Source organism: Convolutriloba macropyga, chromosome 9 (assembly GCF_964194025.1).
Source record: "Convolutriloba macropyga chromosome 9, txConMacr16.3, whole genome shotgun sequence".
Lineage (NCBI taxonomy): Eukaryota > Metazoa > Xenacoelomorpha > Acoela > Convolutidae > Convolutriloba > Convolutriloba macropyga.
In genome coordinates, this window is record NC_134476.1 from 33,579,884 (window position 1) to 33,586,920 (window position 7,037).

The following is a 7,037-nucleotide window of genomic DNA, read 5'->3' on the forward strand; positions in this document are numbered from 1 at the left end:
ATTTATTGCTTTGAAGGAACGTAAATATAACGTTGATCTCTCAGACCTTGAAGGTATTTAAAAAAAATACGGCGGGACACCATAGCAGAGGAGAACTTAACATGAGCAAAAATTGACTAAAAAAACTGACAAAATTAATTCCACGGAACAAAGAATTTAAAATGTATTCAAATTAATAGAAACTTTTATGTAGAAATACAGTGTCTGAAAAATTTCAGCATTATCTTTGTAATAGCTAAACAGAGGGAACCAAAATTACTTTCCGCATTAGAAGCAATTGTGCAAAATGCAACAACGACCAAAAATTTACAAACCTGGATCACTGAATGAAACAACTAAACCCATGAGAACGGATTACCCATAAGAACGGACCACTGAATGGGCACAACTAAACACATAGAATCCTTTTCTACTTCTACTGCTACTACTACTTCTACTACAACGAATATTAAAACTACTACAACTAATGTTACTACTAAAACTACTACTACTACCACTACTACTTCTACTACTACTACTACTAATACTACTACTACTACCTATACTACTACTACTACTACTACTACTACTACTACTACTACTACTACTACTACTACTACTACTACTACTACTACTAATACTACCACTACTACTACTACTACTACTACTACTACTACTACTACTACTACTACTACTACTACTACTACTGTTTCAACACTTTAGTTCCAAATATGAAATAAAGGCACGGTTGGCAACAAATACAAACAAAACAAGAAGAGTTATTTGTTTGGTTATTCTGTGAAGTGCTGTACGACGAAATTGTTGAAGGCATTCGTTGACCCGGTTGCTGCTTTCTCCTGCAATCTGGTGAACGATACTTTGTTTCGTACACAGTCTCCTTCGATTTGACTCATCCACGTTTTCCGTTGCCCCCCAGGAGCGCGTCTAGCATGGACGTATTGATCGGGCGGGTCCCAATCGAAGGCACTGCGGGCTAATCTTCCTGGTTCCATTCTCTGGATGTGTCCGTACCATTTTATCCGTTTGAGCATGATCATCGCGGATAGTTGGGGCATTCGTGACCTTGAGATAATTTCTTCGTTCGTTGCTTTCTCCAGATATGACACACGTAAAATTCTCCGATGACAACCACAGTGGAAACTCTCAAGTTTTCTCTCCATTAATTTCGAAAGAGTCCAAGTCTATGAGCTGTATAGCACGGCTGATAAAACGAGTGCTTTGTACAAATTGCACTTGAGGTGCACGCTGAGCTGCTTGCTCTTCCAGAGATTTTGGAAGTTAGCAAACCGTTGTCTACCTTCTGCAAACTTGCAATTGACTTCCTGCAGTTCTCCATGCTTGAGGCTGACATATGATCCGAGATACTTGAACGCTTCTATGTTTTCAAACTCGTTTCCGAGAACATCTTGTACTTTGCAGGACTACTACTACTACTACTACTATTACTACTACTACTACTACTACTACTACTACTACTACTACTACTACTACTACTACTACTACTTCTACTACTACTACTACTACTACTACTACTACTACTACTACTACTACTACTCTACTACTACTACTACTACTACTACTACTACTACTACTGTTTCAACACTTTAATTCCAAATATGAATAAAGGCACGGTTGGCAACAAATACAAACAAAACAAGAAGAGTTATTTGTTTGGTTATTCTGTGAAGTGCTGTACGACGAAATTGTTGAAGGCATTCTTTGACCCGGTTGCTTCTTTCTCCTGCAATCTGGTGAACGATACTTTGTTTCGTACACAGTCTCCTTCGATTTGACTCATCCACGTTTTCCGTTGCCCCCCAGGAGCGCGTCTAGCATGGACGTATTGATCGGGCGGGTCCCAATCGAAGGCACTGCGGGCTAATCTTCCTGGTTCCATTCTCTGGATGTGTCCGTACCATTTTATCCGTTTGAGCATGATCATCGTGGATAGTTGGGGCATTCGTGATCTTGACATAATTTCTTCGTTCGTTGCTTTCTCCAGATATGACACACGTAGAATTCTCCGAAGACAACCACAGTGGAAACTCTCAAGTTTTCTCTCCATTAATTTCGAAAGAGTCCAAGTCTCTGAGCTGTACAGCACGGCTGATAAAACGAGTGCTTTGTACAAATTGCACTTGAGGTGCACGCTGAGCTGCTTGCTCTTCCAGAGATTTTGGAAGTTAGCAAACCGTTGTCTACCTTCTGCAAGTTTGCAATTGACTTCCTGCAGGTCTCCATGCTTGAGGCTGACATATGATCCGAGATACTTGAACGCTTCTATGTTTTCAAACTCGTTTCCGAGAACATCTTGTACTTTGCAGGAAAACACGCGTGTGGCAACTGCTTTAGGTTTGCCACAGTATCTCGATTGGTGAACTTTTCGGCCATTGACTGTTTTGAACTTTCTTTCACACTTGTCACAGGTAAGGCTCGCCTCTAGTTGCTCGAACTTTGACTTGTCGACGACATTCTTTGACAAACCGGCTTTGCAGAATCTTGTTTGGTGCACTTTGCGTCCGGTAATTGTACTGAATTGCCGCTGACAATTCTGACATCTTAAAGACTCTTGGTCAGCCACCACTGACCGACTCTCATTTTCTAGCGACTCTGAATCTGCTACCGCAGATTGTTGTTGTGAAGCTACCAACGCTGGCTTAGCCTCCGCTAAGCTTTTCAATCTTAGCTTCCGGCCATCTTGTGTTTCGAACCAGCCCGCTTTCTTTTTCGTTCCCAGCAGCACCTCCGTGCTGATGGTTAGTCGTGACTGGCTAGATGTCTCTGCCAGGAGTCCTAGTTTGCCTTTATGTGTTCCAGTGAGTATCTCCACGTTCTGTTGGATACTAGGCACTGCAACAACATTTGGGCTGTCGCATTTTACGCCCATATTCTTTGTTTTGGCCACATTAATCTTCAGACCAGCGGCTTCCGCAAGGGCCTCGATTCGATGTAGGTTTTCTTGCACCTCACTGTCTGAGACCCCCACGAGAGCAACATCATCAGCAAAATCTAAGTCAGCCACCAATCTCCCAATGTCTAATCCTCCATACACCGAGTTAGCCAAAATGTAGTTGATGACAAGGCCGAATAGGATTGGGGACCACACATCACCCTGCCTAACGCCCGTTCTGACATCAAATAAGCGTCCTTTCTCACCTTCGGCTTTGACTCGACATTTGAATCCATCATAGCTGTTTCTTATGATGTTTATCACTTTTTGCGGAAGACCATAGTGTTTCATTATCTGGTACATCTGCTCACGATCGACAGAATCGAATGCCGCTCGAAAGTCTATGAAACAAAAGCTAATATCCAATTGAAACGCCATTGATTTCTCTATTATTTGACGCAGGGCAAAGAGTTGGTCGGCGCATCCTCTGCTTTTTCTGAAGCCGCACTGCTCCTCCCTTAAGACGCGATCCACTGAATCTTTGCATCGATTGAGAATAACGGAAGCGAACACTTTGCCTGGTATTGACAATAGAGAGATCCCTCGGTGGTTCGAACACTCTGACCTCTTTCCTTTACTCTTGTATAATGGGACAATTTCTGCTACCTTCCAGTCATCGGGCAGAACTTCCGTCGACCAACACTTATCTATGATGTCCCAGAGCCACTCGACAATACCCTTGTGTGCTTTCAACATCTCACAGGAAATGTTATCGGGTCCACTTGCCTTGCCATTCTTCAACCTGCGGACAGCTTCAAGCACTTCTTCAAATCGAATTGGGCTCAGGTCAATCGACAAGCTTTCAGCTGCTTCTTTGGGATCCAATCTCGTACGGCAACTGGATGTTGAGGGATTCAGGAGTTGACTAAAATGTTCCGTCCAGCGTTCAAGTCGTTCCTCTTTCGTCCGTAAGTTGACGCCAGTGCTTGAAACTAATTTGGTCAACTGGGGACTCCAGTTTCGGCAAATCTGCTGTGATGCCCCAAAAACCTCCTTCAAGTTGCCTCTGTCCGCAAAGCTCTGCACTTCTTGGCCTTTGCGTTCAAGCCATGCCCGTTTGTCTGCACGTAGAGCTTTTCTGACTTCCTTACAGCAGTTTGTGAACTCTAACAACGCCACCGCGCTGCTGTGTTTCTTCAACTGTAGATCAGCTCGTTTCCGGATAAGTTCCAGAGAATCTGGAGAAATCCAAGGTTTGTTCACTCGCTTGTCCGGAAGGAGGCATTTCACTGCTGCTCGGTTCAGGGCTTTTCGAAAATTGTCCCAAGACTGCTCTGTATTCTCGAAATCGCCGCTCTTATCAAGATGTAACTTGACCTCCTGCGTGAATAAGTCACGCGTTGTTTCATCTTGCAGCTTTGCAGAACTGATTCTGGGCGTGAAACATGGCTTTTTAGACAAAAGTTTCATAGATACTTCCGCAATGACCAGTTCATGATCGGTAATTGTGGTTTTCCCTCTTCTGGTCCTAACATTCGTCAGACATCCTCTGTATCTCTCTGCAAACAGAATGTGATCCAGCATCTTTTTTCGACAACTCGGATCGGGAGGGTTGTAGGTGTACCGATGCACTTGTCGATGCTGGAACCATGTACCACCTACGAGCAATTTGTGTGAAGTGCAAAATGATAACAACTTTTCCGAGTTTTCATTTTCTTCACCCATTCCAAACGGGCCTCTGCAGCTCATGGTGTCATTCAACTGGTGTCCAGGCTCTGCATTGAGGTCACCGATGGCACAAATACGCTCCCTATGTTTGAAGCTGGAAACTAGGTCTGAAAGTTGACTCCAAAACAAATCCTTCTCTTGGAGACTAGCTTCATTCGTAGGTGCGTAGCAGACAACAACAGCTAGATTGGCTCTCCTCCGAGCCGCGAACTTGACGTAGCAAATACGTTCACTTAGAGCCACTTGTTCTACGATGCTGTTTATCAATGACTTCTTTACAGCAACGCCCACTCCTCCTTGTCTCGACTTTACACCAGACAACCACGAGTCAGACAGGTAGAGCTTGTGGTCTCCGAGATCGATTTCTTGCTCCTGCAATCTCGTCTCCTGCACTCCCAGAATATCCAACTTGTATTGCGCCAGATCCATTTTCAAAGCCTCTAAAGATCCGACTTGGGTCAGTGTTCTGACGTTTAAAGTTGCAATTCTGAGTTGGTTCCTCGGGAGATTCTTAGCACCCCTTACCCGGGACTCGGGGCCATGGTTGAATGTACTCATTGCTTTGGTGTTTGAAGGCTGAGATACGACTAGTTGCGCCACAAACTAGAAGACCAGTGCCTCGTTAGCTCGACCATGTGAGCGGAGAGCCGCAGCACATGACCTACCCCCAGGGGACACCACGTGGAGGTGAGGTTGGATTTTGTCCCCCACTACTACTACTACTACTACTACTACTACTACTACTACTCTACTGCTACTACTACTACTACTACTACTACTACTACTACTACTATTACTACTACTACTACTACTACTACTACTACTACTACTACTACTACTACTACTACTATTAATACTACTACTGTTTCAACACTTTAATTCCAAATATGAAATAAAGGCACGGTTGGCAACAAATACAAACAAAACAAGAAGAGTTATTTGTTTGGTTATTCTGTGAAGTGCTGTACGACGAAATTGTTGAAGGCATTCTTTGACCCGGTTGCTGCTTTCTCCTGCAATCTGGTGAACGATACTTTGTTTCGTACACAGTCTCCTTCGATTTGACTCATCCACGTTTTCCGTTGCCCCCCAGGAGCGCGTCTAGCATGGACGTATTGATCGGGCGGGTCCCAATCGAAGGCACTGCGGGCTAATCTTCCTGGTTCCATTCTCTGGATGTGTCCGTACCATTTTATCCGTTTGAGCATGATCATCGTGGATAGTTGGGGCATTCGTGATCTTGACATAATTTCTTCGTTCGTTGCTTTCTCCAGATATGACACACGTAGAATTCTCCGAAGACAACCACAGTGGAAACTCTCAAGTTTTCTCTCCATTAATTTCGAAAGAGTCCAAGTCTCTGAGCTGTACAGCACGGCTGATAAAACGAGTGCTTTGTACAAATTGCACTTGAGGTGCACGCTGAGCTGCTTGCTCTTCCAGAGATTTTGGAAGTTAGCAAACCGTTGTCTACCTTCTGCAAGTTTGCAATTGACTTCCTGCAGGTCTCCATGCTTGAGGCTGACATATGATCCGAGATACTTGAACGCTTCTATGTTTTCAAACTCGTTTCCGAGAACATCTTGTACTTTGCAGGAAAACACGCGTGTGGCAACTGCTTTAGGTTTGCCACAGTATCTCGATTGGTGAACTTTTCGGCCATTGACTGTTTTGAACTTTCTTTCACACTTGTCACAGGTAAGGCTCGCCTCTAGTTGCTCGAACTTTGACTTGTCGACGACATTCTTTGACAAACCGGCTTTGCAGAATCTTGTTTGGTGCACTTTGCGTCCGGTAATTGTACTGAATTGCCGCTGACAATTCTGACATCTTAAAGACTCTTGGTCAGCCACCACTGACCGACTCTCATTTTCTAGCGACTCTGAATCTGCTACCGCAGATTGTTGTTGTGAAGCTACCAACGCTGGCTTAGCCTCCGCTAAGCTTTTCAATCTTAGCTTCCGGCCATCTTGTGTTTCGAACCAGCCCGCTTTCTTTTTCGTTCCCAGCAGCACCTCCGTGCTGATGGTTAGTCGTGACTGGCTAGATGTCTCTGCCAGGAGTCCTAGTTTGCCTTTATGTGTTCCAGTGAGTATCTCCACGTTCTGTTGGATACTAGGCACTGCAACAACATTTGGGCTGTCGCATTTTACGCCCATATTCTTTGTTTTGGCCACATTAATCTTCAGACCAGCGGCTTCCGCAAGGGCCTCGATTCGATGTAGGTTTTCTTGCACCTCACTGTCTGAGACCCCCACGAGAGCAACATCATCAGCAAAATCTAAGTCAGCCACCAATCTCCCAATGTCTAATCCTCCATACACCGAGTTAGCCAAAATGTAGTTGATGACAAGGCCGAATAGGATTGGGGACCACACATCACCCTGCCTAACGCCCGTTCTGACATCAAATAAGCGTC